The sequence below is a fragment of the Chelonoidis abingdonii genome, chromosome 1 (genome assembly GCF_003597395.2).
Source record: "Chelonoidis abingdonii isolate Lonesome George chromosome 1, CheloAbing_2.0, whole genome shotgun sequence".
In the NCBI taxonomy this organism is placed as follows: domain Eukaryota; kingdom Metazoa; phylum Chordata; order Testudines; family Testudinidae; genus Chelonoidis; species Chelonoidis abingdonii.
The window spans coordinates 343,567,651-343,583,193 of record NC_133769.1 but is presented as its reverse complement, the minus strand read 5'-3'; the positions used below and the strand labels follow the sequence as shown (position 1 = coordinate 343,583,193).

At 44.0% G+C, this 15,543-nt stretch overlaps 1 protein-coding gene and 1 long non-coding RNA gene across 2 annotated transcripts in view; one reads left to right on the top strand and one right to left on the bottom strand.

Annotated features, from left to right (window-relative positions):
- Positions 1-15,543, top strand: part of CNTN5 (contactin 5) — a 1,078,547-nt gene that overhangs the window by 426,646 nt on the left and 636,358 nt on the right. The gene's annotated exons all lie outside the window — the stretch shown is intronic.
- Positions 9,269-15,543, bottom strand: part of LOC142046123 (uncharacterized) — a 771,893-nt gene continuing 765,618 nt past the window's right edge. Inside the window, exons 2-3 of the long non-coding RNA XR_012655054.1 lie at positions 12,761-12,958; positions 9,269-10,181 (exon numbers count right to left, since the gene is read on the bottom strand). This is a non-coding gene — a long non-coding RNA (uncharacterized LOC142046123). The remainder of the gene's footprint in view (positions 10,182-12,760; positions 12,959-15,543) is intronic.

Sequence of the window (15,543 nt, the reverse complement as noted above, 5' to 3'; positions counted from 1 at the left end):
CTCCCGCTGTATACGAAACAACTCTTACTTTGTTTACAATGACTCCACACCAGTCTATGTGTGCTTTAGGGCATACACGTCACCTCCGAAACTTCCCAAATCCGCTTGCTGCTTTCGTCCAAATCTGCAAATAGTAACGTGTTGGGTTCTTGCGAGCTGTATGTAATATGATCCATCCTTATCCTGCCATGCCTCAATCCCTTCTACCTGTGTTCCCGTCGCTGCTTGCAGTCGCTGTGGATCCTTTATCGGTGCTCGTTTATGAACGGTGAAGCTCTCGCATGCTGTTATCCTAGCCAACAGGCCTCGCGCCCGGCTGCCGATGCTAATTCTTTATGTAATACGTGAGAAAGCGAATGCATCACGCGCCTTCGCGAGAATCTTTCTTCAACAAAAACCTCATTGCATACTACTCCTGCTGTGATGGAGGACTTATGGGTGTGTCTGTTTTACTATTATGCCCCCAGGCATTGCCAAAGTGTGCCGCGCTTCTCTAGATGTGCAAATTCAGTATGTCGATGGGTGTTCTAATCACCGTGTGGTGGTACATGCAACTCTGTTAAGCTGGCGTGTTCCCGCGCACAACTGGCGAATCACTCAGTCATACCACAGCTTTATAAAGCAACTCCTATTACCTTACTACTAGGCAACAACCTATTGACTGACTTTGTGTGGACATTGCTGTCAAATCCCTCTAGCGTACCCAATAAAACGTAAATTGTCTGTTGATATTCCCACACGCTGGTTACACTTCATTCTACTAACATGCGTCCTCATTCACAATGTCGTGTTATATAGCCTCCGTGATCGTACTTCATACCGTGGTTAAGATCCTTGTCGCTTAATATCTGCCTGTATAGCTCGTCCCACACCGCATGGTATTTAGATGCTATGTCACTAACAGCTCTCTCGCCGAAATTATCGAACGCACCTTGCTCAGTCGTTCCTACACTCTGGAACTAAGGGTTAATATGTGCGTTTTTCTCCTCGCTCCATCCGTGTTCCCCTAAGTGTGTCGTCTAATCATACACGGGTGATAACCATACCCTAGCTCTTGACCAGACTCCTTGGGAGTGCACTCAGCCGCAACCGCGAATTTCTGCATCAACCGCTCAGGGAAGCATTGACCTTAAATTTCTGCCGGTCTTTGTCTGTTGTCTGGCTCTCTCAGCTATGACGCAGCGGTGATCTTTGTCTATACTGATAACGCTCTTTTAACCTCATTACATTTTCAGTTTGCTGAACAGTTTTACATTAGTGTGTAGTACCATATTAGTTATCTTGAGGGTTGTGCGCTTTGTGTGTTGTTTTCTTTTTATGTAATTTACATTCTGTGTCTGCTCCTTGTGAATGGTTTACTTGAATTGTAGTCTCTTCTGTAATACACCGGCTGTTGTCATATCAGGTGTTCTTTTAAGTAAGACACTGTGTATTGCTCAACTTTGATGTCCGATCGTCACTGTCTGTGCTCAGTCCATTTGTCTTTTCTCTTTCTCTTTTTTATCATAAGTTCTCTCTCAGTTTAAGCGACCTAATCATTTGATTTGACAGTTTTTCTATTTTCTCATCTCCTCTCTCGCGCCTACCGGCTAAGCGACTGTTCCTATCGGATCAGCGGCAGGCGATTTGGAAATTGCGTTCACCTGTTCGTTTGCTGTTATATCGCCTCTCAGCCTCGCGAACGACAGGGATATTACACCGATCGAGCTATATTTCATGCACCAGTAGGATTAATTGGGTGGGAAGGGTTGGAAAGAAGAGTATTTCGAACTTTCATCTTTACCCGTCGTTTCCCTTGTAATTTGTGTTTGTATCTTGTTGGAATAGGACATAGCTAGTACATGTTTTGCTTGCGTTTTTATCACTATTTTTTGCCTGTGATTAATTGTATAAAAACGAGGTCATGCTATGTTGTAGTATCTGCATTCCAGAGTCAGCCTAGAGAGGAAATTCTGTGGTGGGCAGAGAGAGGGGGAGGGAAGTGGTTTATTGTCACCCTTTGTAGGGCTTAGAGTCATGACAATGCGGTGGTGGGTGCTCTGGCTCTTGGGGTTCCCCAGATGGAACCCCTAATGGGAGTGTTGGGGAGACCAGAGGTGAAGCCTCAATAACCTTAGACGAAGATTGTATTTGGACTCTCGCTGGGTGCAGCAGCCAAAAGAGAATTCCCAATAGGGATCGAGCTGGGGGTTATTGGCCCCTCTTGAGTGTATCATCCCGAAACCTGTCCCTCTGGGTTCGCACCAGAGAGTTATCAGAGGCCCTGTGTCTTCTTAATCCAACAGAATAACCCACTCCCCCCTTCTCTCCCACCGAGGAATTCCTTATAGAGCCTCACCGGAGGCAGATACTGTTTTCTGGACAGCTAAGGTCTATGTTATGCGATCTCTTCTTACTATCACGATACCAAGAAAGAACATCCCTCACAAAGAGTACGCTTCCTCATATTAGCATAGGCGGGAACAACCAACATGACGGTGTTTAATTTCAAGGTAATGTGAAACACAGAGCAATATACAATTATGGAGGGTTTTTGGAATAGTTGAAAATTATGCAATGTAGAAACTTACTGACTTAATTGTGAGGCTGTGATAGCAGAGTGTACTTAATGGCTGTGTCAAGGACAGGAGGGGGAGAGGGGAGTGCCATGATTTAGACATGAGATGATTAGTTGGCAATGTGCAGGCGAGGAGTATGGTGCAAGCAGTGAGAGACTTTGAGCCCTGCAGGGTTAGGACAACGACTAGAGAGAGGTTTTAAGCAACATTGCGGACACCCCAAAAACAAAGGAAAAAAGTTGCAAAGGTTTGGGAATAAGTTTCACAGGGGAGAAGCAGCCAATGGTTTGGGACGTTCGGGGTGATGCAGATGCGGGGGCGGGGCACAAGGAGTTGTAACAGGGAACACGGAAAGAAGCCCACAGAGGGAGACTGGGCGGAGTGGAAACACAGACAAAGTTATACAGCAGGGAGAAGTAGCAGGGGTTTTGGGGAAGTTCGGAGGGTTATGCGACGCGGGGGGGGCAACGAGCAGCAGGACGTTCTACAGAGCGACACGGAGAGGCACACAAGGGCTGGGATTGGAGGGGGGAAACAGACAAAAGTTATACAGAGGAGAAGCGAAGCGGATTTTGGGAGTTCGGAGGGTGATACAGATTGCGGGCGGGGAGCAGGAGTGCTGTAACAGGGAGCCGGGCAAGCACCAGGGGAGATGGAGCGGGGGGAAACAGGACAAAGTTTACGAGGGAGAGTTCGCAAGGGGTTTGGGACGTTCGGACTGCGAGGGTGATGCAGAGCGGGGGGGGCAACCGCAAGCAAGGAGTCTAACAGCGAGGACGTTAGAAGCACACAGAGGGGATTGGAGGTGGTAGAAACAGACAAAGTTATACAGAGGGAGAATGTGCAGCAGCGTTTGGGAGTTCGAGGGTGATGCAGAGCGTTGTGAGGGGGGTAGAGCAAGAAGTTGTAACAGGGAGCATGGAGAAGGCACCACGAGGGGGGGGTTGGAGCGGGGAAACAGGACAAAGTTATTTACAGAGGGAGACAGCAACAGAAACCTTATCTATCTTAACCAACAACTAGGCAAATCAAAAATATCACATTCTAAGCCACTATAACAGAAATATTTGGAGCAACAAACAGCAAACTATAAAGGCAGTGACCTAACAAGCTCTATAATCTAACAAAGTCATGACTTATTAACTAAAAAAAAACCTATGGTTGCACCTTATGCTATGGGAAGTACAGAGGACAAGAAGTGGTATGTGCCAGGATCCAAGCTCCCAGGCAGCCAGGGATGGTGGCTGCAGCAGTGGATACAGCTGGAAGCAGAGAGCCCCGAGGCAAAAGCCCCAGGAGCAGAGCCTTAGCGTGCCACAAACTTACTTTCTTTAGCGCAACAGTGCCACCCGAGCTTTGGAGAGGTTTTTAAGACACGACCAGGTTTAGCTCTGGTCTGTTTGCTGGGAGACAGAGCAGCGTAAAATAAAATAAAGTCATAGAGAGTTTCACTCAGAGGGATTCTTTACCAGCCCCAAGGAAGCGCAAGGCAAATAGCCGCAAGGAACATCAGAGCGCTAGGTCTGCGGTCTCAATAATCATGAGTCATCTCAGGCGATGTTCTTTGTGTGGGGGGTATCAACGGGTTGTACGCTCAAAATAAACTGAGAGCGGCAGAAGGACCCCAGAAACTCTGGCTTGATCAGCCGGCAGCATTAGCCAGGAACTCTTTGCTGTTAGTTTCAAAATGTCTATTTATTAAAGCAACTCAGGTAGTTTCCCGACCAGTACTTTGATTGGCTCCTTTGATACAGGAGAGAGGAGGAGGCAGGTACAAACTGTAGGTGAGCACAGAGACATGTCTGGGCAGCGAGAGTCCTGTACAGTAGTGACTCAAAAGCACATGGGGCCTATGGATCCATGCCAGGATCTTAAAACACACTAGGTCTGCAGCTCTGGACATTAGCCTACCCTACACCCAGCCAGTTACAAGGTGATAACAGTATAAACCTTTTGAACAGGGCAGAGGTCCCACTTATAGCCGTGGGCTCCCTTTTTGAGAAGGGCAAGGCTCTTGGTAAACAAACAACTTAAGGGGCCCTCCCTTTGAGAAGGGCAGTGCCCCTGGTGAACAACTTAACAGCCAGGGAGGGGCGGCCACAGGAGGAGAACAAAATGGAGTATGGGGACAGCTGTAAGAAACAAAATGGAATAGGGGGATAGCTGTAACAGACAATAGGTTCCTTACATGACAGCACATTCTCCATCCAGTGAGACACACTGCTTTATGTAAGCAGCTTTATTACCAGTGTAAAAATTGATTACTGGCGTCATGTTAAGTGGTAGGACATGATAGAACATAATCATTAATAAATATCACTGGAAGTGAGACTCATTACGCTTAGGTTCATTGTATTTAATAAATAAAAAGTTAAAGTTTGCAGTCACTTTGAGAAAAAATAACTTCATTGAATTATATTTGTTGTGTGACATCTGTTTCCATTCACTGAACAATGGGTAAATCAGGAGCTTCTGTTCTCCTGTCTCATAACACAAAGCCAAAGGAGACATTCAGTAAAATTAAAAGGTGGTAAATTCAAAACTGATAAAAAGAAATACTTTTTCATGCAGTGCTTAATGAGACTGTGGAACTGATTGCCACAGAAAATTATTGAGGCCAAAAACTTAGCAAGAGTAATAAAGGGAATAGACATTTATAAGAATAACAAAAATATTCAGAATTGGAAGTTGTAATGCTAACAAATTTGGAATGGATGTTAAACTAGATATTAGGGAGATCAGAAGAGGTGCTAATGTGGGGACAGATTTTCTCACATTTGTCTATTACAAAGTTTATACACATTCCTTGGAAGCATCTGGTGCTTGCCACTGTTGGAGACAGGTTACTAGACTAGATAGGCCTCAGCTCTGATCCATCAGGGTAATTCCTATTTTCCCATCACCACTATATAACTACATTGTGTTTGTATCAGAGCTTTTATTTATTGGTTGATCCAAGAATTTGTTTTCTGGGTTATGTTAATGGCATACACACATGTACGGGGAGACTTTGGCAAACCATTGTCGGAGAAAAACCCAGTTCTCGTTTTTTGTTTGGGTGCAGCAGAGTCAGATACTTTATTCTGTTTAGCAGCTACAACAGGGAGAGAGTGCACTAGGACATAGGGTCTCCCCTTCCTAGACAGGTCTCTCAACAGGTAAACAATTACAGCAAGCATTTATACTTTTGTTACAGACAATAATAAGCAACAGCTGCATTTTGTTTATGCATAGGTCATCCTGATATCTTGTTTTTCTCACTTAAGAGACTCCAGTCTACGTTTCGTATTATCTACACAAGATCGAAAAACAACTTCTCACACAGTTCTTTTCCACTCGCCTCACACAATCCTCGCTTCTACAAATCTCGCATTTAGGGTTATAGTTAGCCTAACTCTGGCTAACAGAGACTGTCATGCATTAAGATTCTCTACAAATCCCTGTCAGTTCTTTCTGTACTTCCACACTCCTCCCTTTTGTACTTCTAGTACAACAAATATTTTCAAACCTCTATTTGCATTAAGCCATGGATTTCAGATTCTACATCAGATGTTTCAACCTTAGGGGTTTTGACTGGATGTAATGACAATGTGTGATTAGCATGGACATGAAAGGTATTGCTATTATCACGTCTTTTACAACAACAATAACATAATCCTAAGCTAACTAACAGCAATACAGGCAATAACATTCCCTTAGCAATAACATGATGGGGTTGTTGTACAGTTTTGGTCACACAGCACAATACATCATACTTAGTACATAAGGTAAACATTCTATAAGCTGTATGAAAGGCAAACTTTTCAACTTAATATATATTTAGAAGCATGTGAATTTGCCCTTGTATTTCAGAGATTCTTTGAACCTCTGGTAACAATGAAAGCAAATTTTGAAATCGATCAGGTACTAAGCCTGTCCAATGAAAGGGTAGCTGGAAACTAAGGGCTACTTGCAAAATTCTATCTGCCTGCCAGTAAACAATATGATTGCCTGCAGTAGTAATGAGATTAAAATGTATATCTTGCAATGTGGTGGTTTTAACATATACACAGCTATCATTAGCTTGAAAAAGTAGATATCCGGTCAGGATAGTTCCTTGTCCTCTACCCTCCCAGATAATGCAGTCATGAACAGTGACAACTTCTCCTGGCTTCAGTTACGGATACACTGAAGCTGTGGGGGTTCTAACAGTCAAAATGTCCATTAACTCCCTATTCCTATCCAAAATGTCAGGTATTGTAGGGGCACTGACTATAAATTAGTTAGGTGTATCAGATGGTCTAATCTCCCAGATGTCACAGTGAATAATCCAGTCCCACATGCATCCTCCCCATGGACCTGGCAGGATTCGGTATGTGGGAACCCACACCCCCCCAGCCGGTCCATATTCTTGGAAGGAGCACTGTGAATGTCCACACTTCCACCCAGAAAGTCTCCAGTATGTCTCCATGGCCACAGATCAGATGGTACTCCTGATGTGTCTGTAAGGGCAGTGGGACAAGTCTGGTGCTCAAGATCACTCCTAATGGCCATCAGCTGGTCATTCAGGAAATCCTGAATTTCTAAACATACTAGATCCCACTGCAATGCCTTCCCAGGCTCAGTGATATTCAACACCATCTCTGTCAGCAACTTCTGGGTCATTGAACGAAGGGTGGAAATAACATATAACTCACCAACTCCAGCCTGTACTTGGATTAGCTGAGCTCCAGAAATAAGGCTAGTGGCCTTTTCTAGTTGGCCCAATTTCTCATCGTGTTCTTGGCTTTTAAGAATATTCCAAATGGCTGCTGCACTATTGCCTTCAAGAACCTCTGACGTCTTTTCCCACACAAGGGAATCCTCCCAACTTCCCTTCCAGCCCTTCCCCCAGACTCTTCCTCTCTGGCGCTACCTTGAGAGTATATGCACTCTTCTACATCCATCAAGAGATCTGTCTCTCCTGAGTCCACAAAGAGCAAACCCCAAATACAGAAACAGAATGATTCCTATCTCTTTCCCCGGCTCCACAACATCTCCTGCTGCCTGCAGGTTACCTTCGTAGTCTAACACCAAAGTAGTTCCCTTTCCTTCGTTCCCTTGCCTATCCAGAGAGAAACTCAAAACACGTCTTAAAAGAAAGCTTGATAAAATTGAAACAAAAAAACAGACATCCCTATTGATCCTCTGCATTAAGCTTGACACACAGAAAGGATAATACTTTAAAAGAAAATAAGTGATTAAACTAGCCCTTATTCACAAAGAGATAACAGTTCAACTGTCCAGCAAACTTACTACACATATAAATTACAAAACAACAAACAATTTAAAGCTATTGTTTTGCTACCCTTTGGTACTCAAACTTTGACTGGAAGATTCAGAAGCTTGAAGATAGAAAGAAAACCATCTCATAAACCAGGGACAGCAACAGCACTCGCCCCCAAAATTTCCCTCCCTTCTTTTAAAATCCGGTTTCCTGATATGCGTCCTCTGGTCAGATGTTTGGTTCCTTTGTAATACCCTTTACAGTAAGAAACATACCCTTAGCCTTTCTGTTTGATGAAATCTACTCATGGAAAGCGTGTTACTTATATGTTCTTTGGTACCCAATTAGTGATTAATCAACAATCCCCAAAGAGTTTTATCATGCCCATGGAACTTTACGTATTGTATTTGAACGCCTTCCGTGACGTATGTCTTGCAATAACCTCTCCATGCTATTAATGTCTACTGCCTCGTTTGACACGCCTGAGAAATTAAATAGAGATGTGTATCTGTACTACACCAAAGGTAGAGCTGTATTAGGTATCGGGACTTGATGAATATATACCACTAGGTATATGATCAAATTTACTTGTCCTTATCAGTTTCAGCACTTCACCTTCTACATACCCAAATTGTCACAGGGCTGCATCTAATTGCCAACATGGGCTCTGGGGTTATTCTCTGGTAAGAGGAGGAGACTTACTGGATCCCTTAGGGGATGGGGCCAGTTAGCTGCAGCAGTCCATTTGGAATATTCTTAAAGCCAAGCCACCGATCGAGAAATTGGGCCAACTAGAAAGGCCACTGCCTTATTTCTGGAGCTAGCTAATCCAAACAGGCTGGGGTTGGCTGAGTATATGCTTAGTATCCACCCTCGTTCATGACCAGAAGATGCTGACAGAGATGGTGTGTTCATGCTGGGCATTGCAGTGGGATCTTAGTATGTTTAGAAATTCAGCAGATTTCCCTGCATGACAGCTGAATGGCCCTATAGGAGGGATCTTGTAGCACCAATCTCCTGGTCCCACTGCCTTACAGACACATCAGGGCTACCATCTGATCTGTGGCCCATGGAGACTACTTGGAGACTTTCTGGGTGGAGTGTGGACATTCACAGTGCTCCTTCCAGATATGTGACCGGACTGGGGAGTGGTGCGCGTTCCCACATACCGAATCCTGCCATCTCTCTCTTTGTTGGGGTTCCCCAGGGAAGGGTTTGGGGAGACCAGAGGGAGCCAAAACCCTGGAATTTTTGGCTGGTGGCAGCAAGATCAAATCTGAACTGGTAATTAAGCTTAGAGAGGTTCATGCAGGCACCCAGGTTTCTGGACGCTAAGGTCCAGATTTGGGAAGGCTTATGATAATGTAACACAGTACAAATTCCAGGAATAGCCAGCATATCTACTTCACTATAGAACCCATCAATTTCAATTACAGATTCTTGGGGTTCATTTGTAATATCATCATAGATTTTTATTTTCACTGATCCATTTATTCTCCACTCAATTGTTTGCTTATATGGGATTTCCTGAACTTTAAACATATTTTTTTCCAAACAATCTTTAAATAAATCACTAAAGTGTGATGGCCGTGGCCATTGGTTTTATCAAAAAGATGGCATTGTCTTTATTTGGATGTATTACAGGGGTAATAGTGTAATGGAGGAGATGGCAGAGACAGTGGCAACAAGATGCCTTTGGTACTTGTCATTTCAAATCCAATTAGAGAGAACAATACATGCTGAAGGATTTATCCAAAACACAGGGCGCAGCCTGTAGAATAAACGCCAAAATCCAATCAATACCACATTCCCAAGCATGGGTCCCACAAATTCCTTCCTATCAGTGTATAATTCTTTGTTTCTTCAGCAGGATCAGTTCTTAATGCCCTTTCTAGTCAGGAATTACTGGACTTTGCCAATTTCAGTGGAGTGAGTGTTCCTTCTTCTTTCCCGGAACAGTCGTGGTTCAGCATCCTACAGGGGAGAGGTTACCAGCACATCACCCTGTAATGGTTTTGCTTCTTCGAGAAAAATTCAAAGGCACAATAGGTCTGTCAGTGGGCAAGGGAGAGGTTACTAGCACTTCACCTTGTCCTTTTTCCCTGATATCCAGAAGGCACAGCAGAGCTGGAAGGAGAAATAGGCTAATCATCAGTAGGAGAATCCTCCTGAGGTGGAGGGGTCTTTTTGCAGTGAGAATCATGGGTCCAAGCAGTCAGTCTGTGGCACTTCATAGCGGTGTTGGTAGTCAGCAGTACTTAATAAGGGTCTTTCCAGCATGGAGCCAAAGCAGTCTTTCATTGGTGGACCTTTACATAGATCCAGTCTCCTGGTTCCAAGGAGTGGCAGGGCTGCTAAGGTCTTTGTGTAGCGCTTTTCTCTCTGACAAAAGAAACCTTACACATTTCATTAGTGCCTGGTAGTGTTTTGCAGATCTCATAACTGCTTAGGCACATTCAAGCCCTCCCCATTTCTTGGTTGTCAGCCAAGTCTTAGCTGTGAGCAGTGTCCTTGAATGGGGCCAGTGTCTTATCTTTAGCCTGAGCTTGCTAGCTATTTTTTCCAGTTAATTCATTCTGTTCTTCTTCCTTCTTCTCTTCTTGGCTTCTTTTAACCTACAAAGGAAACTTCCACTCTTCACTCATACACGTTTTCCCAACCATGAACACATAAACATTGCCATTATACAGTACATTAGTCTTATTCAATTTATGCCACATATACCCTTCCACTAAAATAACCTTATTACAGAGCTTTGGAGCAACAAGACAGGGCAAGTACACCCACTTTGAGGAGTTCACTCAATACAACCTCTAGTCCAATAGCTTCCCACCATCCCTAGCCCTCTGGCTAGAAATCTGAGGTAGTCAGAAGGATCCCATCCATGTACAATATGGGGAGTGGGCTAACTTTTCATGTCCTTGCTTCCAAAGACTGTTGGTATGCAAATTTTAATAATTTTTTAAAAAGATTTGGCCAATGAAGTTTCTTTTTCTTACTTAAGCAAATGTGTTAGACTTTAGTATATCACATTTTCCTGATTTATCCAAACACTTTGTATTCCAAGTTGAACAAAACAAGCATCTGCATTCCAATCCAACCCCTCTGACTGATTCCAAACCAGACCATCCCATGAAAACACTAAACACAACAATTCTGGCCACGAGACAAACACCACAAGACAGAACATAGAACACAAAACATAATTCCTATTGTGCCAGTAAATGCATGGTACGTTGAATGCTGTTCAGCTGGCATCAGTTTTCTCTGATTCTGAAAGACAAAAAAACAGAGGTCTTCCCTCCTGGGCAGTCAATCATCGCTTAAAATATACAAATAGCCTTGTTGATTTCAGGCAAAACAGAGGAATTACCCCATATTTTCTTGTATTTGTTTCATAGGCAGCCCAGGTTTCAGTGGCTTCTACCCTATCAGTTAGATAATTTGCGTTAATACAGATGCTTTCTGGCTTGCTTTTGGATCCAAAGCTATCCACAGCTTAAAGATTCTTACCTTAAAAGGGACATAATTAACTTTATCAGAATATTGATGGCTTTTTACTTCTAACTCTTGCTTTCAAACACTGAAAGAAAAGCACTTCTTATAGTGTCCCTTAGAGCCTAATAGGATTTCAATTACGTAGCACTGTATACATTCTTTAGCTAATTTGACTAAACTGTTCATAGCCAAATGATTGCAATCTAATAATTTCTTTGCCTGACTTTATTTACAAACATTTCAGAGACTCCAAGAACTTTCCTCTATAGCATTTTTACAAAGTTCAACTGCTGTTCCCTCCAGCAACTACAGAGTTAACTTCTCACTTCCTCCTTAAATCACTTGCTTGTCTCCCAACAGCCACTTTTATTAACTCAAATCACCATTTGAAGCATTGTCCTAGGTATTTGAAATCCCCGTGCTTATACTTACTTACTCCTTCCTTCCACTACACCCTCAAAATTTTCCAACCTGTTTTCCAATCTCTCCGTCTGTTGCCTGCCCGCTTGGGCCCAATCCTGCTTTCCTCGCTGAACCGTCCCTTCCATGGGCACCGGCTTTGTTCCACTACCAGTTTAGCTAGGAGGGTGGGCTTCTCAACTAGCCTCCACCCTTCCTGGTCTCTTCTCTTAAACATTCTTACTCACAAGGCTACCCGAGTCCTCCCTCGTGAGGTTTACCACCTGGGCAAAAACGCATGGCCCATTGGCATTTAACTATTCAATTTCATCTTGTGGCAAACACACTGCTGTTAGGGCATATGCTGGGCACAAATGGTTACATTTTGACAAGTCCCTGAAGGACCGGTGCTTGCTTAGCCAGGGCTTCCTTTTCTACCTGGGAGTCCTGTCTCAAGGCCTGCAACTTGCCCTGGGCGTAGGTTTGAGTTGCTGCCTGGTTCATGATCTATGCTCTTAATTGCTCAATTCTAGTTATCAAGTACACATCTCTTCCCTTTTCTCCAACTCCTCTGTTGCCCAGTCCTGCTATGACTGGGGGGTGGGGGGGTAGATCCACCTGCCACCTTTCCCAATCAACCAGGGTGGAGAGAGGAATGCCAAACCCCTTTCCAGTTCTCAGACTTACTGTGGATGAGAGCGGGCACACCTTTAATCATGCAGTCCTCCACATATAACACCAACAATACCAAGCAAAGCAAACACAAAATAACAAGAGTAAACAAATAGATGGTGTAAATTCTGCAAGGCTCCCCCTTCTCTCAATTGCTCACCAAACTGTGACAAATTTCTGTAACCAATCTATCCCTCATGTCAGGTGAGCAGGCTGACACTACAGGATCGTTGGGGGAAGATAAAGAAAACACACCATATAACTGAATTTTAAAGCTTTATTATTAATAAAATAATAAAACAACAACAGAGAGTGTTGGGAACGCTTCCACATCACTCAGAAAAAACATTAATGCCCCAGGCTCTAAACTATTTTCATACTCACACACGTACATCCAGACTGGCCACGTCTGTGTGTAACGTTCAGAGAAGGGGAAGAGGTGGACGGGAGATTATCCTGTATATAGCTTGTCCGGAATTTGCAACATGCTTCCGCTCTTGGGAGGGCTGTTCTTTTACACCCTGGAATCTCCTGCGGTGTCTCTTTCAGAGTTTCCAGTCCAGGTCGGCTGCCTGTGGCTTCTCCACTGTCACCAAGCCACACTGGCTCTAGGGTCACAAAAGCACATTGTTGGATCTCGCTGAACAGTTGAGCTTTGCAAATGTAATCTCAGTTCTGTAACTTGTATTGCCTTTGGTTTGCCTCTGTCTATATTTTTTTCACAGCCAGCTGGGGCCGAAAGCAGTTTTTCTTTGTACTTAGCATAGTCCGCGTTGATTCTTGACCTTGAACGCAGAGCAACTTTCTCTTTATCTCTGGGCCAAGCTGAATTTCAAATTAACCTGTTCCTTTCAATAGTCAAATTGCTCACACTGTGTCAGAGGCTTTTTTTGGTGATTAAAAGCTCCTCTGAGATGTATGATCTTATCTAGATTGAAGGTACCTTCTAGTGGGCATTGTTTAGATGGATTTTCATTCGTGTAAAGATTCCAATTGTCTAAATACCTGCAGGTATAATGTACGTACATGAAATAAGATGAGGTACCCTTAGGGGGTGAAGTGGGATGTTTAGACTGTTTCCTACCCATTTTCCAGTCACACACACATGGAGGAGGATGCCCTGTCCGTGCTAGCGGCACATAAACTAAGGGTCTCTCCCTATGGAGTACTCACACAGGAGAGGCTAACGAGGATGGCCACGACCCTCCTACATCTCCCTTCAGCAAAGAGCGTCGGCTAGTCTCAGGGAGATGACGCCACTTACTGTGATTGCGTCCAGTGAGATGATCAGACTGTCAGTAGCTCACACGGAAAGGAAAGGGGGAGGGAAGATGGGTTCACATGCTCCTAGACCCAGGTAGCTTCCCTGACGGACGATGCCAGGCTGAGTCAGCCCACCGTGGGTCGGATCTTCTAAGATCATCTAGTTACCGGACTTGCGTTAGAGTAGTCCTGGTCATGAGCATTCGCTTCGCAGAATACTCTGGGCGTCTTCCAATAACAGTCACTCACACTGGTATACACACACACACACACACACACACATACACCAAGGCCTTTATTTCCATATACTACGATGCATCTGTACCTTACGTCCGGACCATATACCATGAGGCGGTACAACCCCTCTTGAGGCGGTAAAAACCCCTCAGCACCGGTGCAAATGCATTAACCTTGTTGGTCAACCAAGCAGTTCCCCAGTACTGCTTCAACCTAACCTTGTTGGAGGTGGCATAACCCGTTCCCCATTACCACTCTGTATCTGATCTTGCTGCACAATCAATAAGTTCAGATGGTGTGAGCCCAACAGGGACAGACGTCCCCATGGACAGTCCTCCTTCAACACCCCAATAAAGATTTCAGAAGGTCTCATACCTCTATTGTGGCGTCATGAGCTTCAAAGGGGAATGATCTGTAGCAGCTGCCTGTGTCTCAGTAGGCGTTGCCATCCTGGACAAGCCTCCAAATTGTCAGAGAAAAACTCAGTTCTTGCTTTTTGGGTGCAACAGAGTCAGATACTTTATTCTGTTTAACAGCTACAACAGGGAGAGAGTGCACTAGGACATAGGGTCTCCCCTTCCTAGATAGGTCTCTCAACAGGTAAACAGTTACAGCAACATTTATACTTTTGTTACAGACATTAATAAGCAACAGCTGCATTTTGTTTATACATAGGTCATCCTGATATCTTGTTTTTCTCACTTAAGAGACTCCAGTCTACATTTCGTATTATCTACACAAGATCGAAAAACAACATCTCACACAGTTCTTTTCCATTCGCCTCACACAATCCTCGCTTCTACAAATCTCGCGTTTAGGGTTACTAACTCTTGCTAACAAAGACTGTCATGCATTAAGATCCCCTACAAATCCCTGTCAGTTCTTTCTGTACTTCCACACCAGTAAAGTGACTGAAACCACTATGGCTTATTGTTGAAGGCAGCCTAGTCAGCAAACTGTAAATTGGCCATTCAGCAGTCTCAGCTTGACCAAGGCAGGAGGTGGGGGAGTTTTGGGTGCCTCAGAAAGGGCAGTGTGATACCATGTCCCTCTTGATAAGAATTGTGTTGAAGTTGCTGATACATGCATTTTAAAAGAGCAGGTTGTGCCCTGGGAATGTCTGTTGGGGTCTCAAGGCTGAAAACTCTGGAAAAACCCACACTTGGTTAATCAATAATCAGAAGGAGCCTCTTGCTTGCCCATTGGAACTGCTTGCTTAACAAGTTTTCTTTAAGGAACATTTTATTCTATTACTAATGTATAAGTAAGCGGAAAAAAGCTTGAGATAGTTGGACTCATTTGGGGACTCTTTTGGACTCTTTTTGGACTCCCCCTCTGGATACTTCTTGCAATCCCCACGGACAGACGGAAGATTTGGCCACCGGAAGCCTGCTGCAGTGTCATTCAAAAGCCACACTCTGCTTTGGTAATTATCAAGGGTTGGGGGTGTTTTATTAACCTGCTGCAGACATGTGTAAGTACTAGAGACTAAGTTTAGCTTTAAGTGAAAGCACTCTTGCGTTGTCCTGTTTGTGACAGACATCTATCGGTCAGATGGCCATGTCTCCCCTGATTTATTTCCTGACACCACCTCGCACAGAATAAAAGTTACCAAGAGCTTTGGGTTGAAAGTACCCCGGGTAACACACAGAGGTTTTATAAAAACATAAA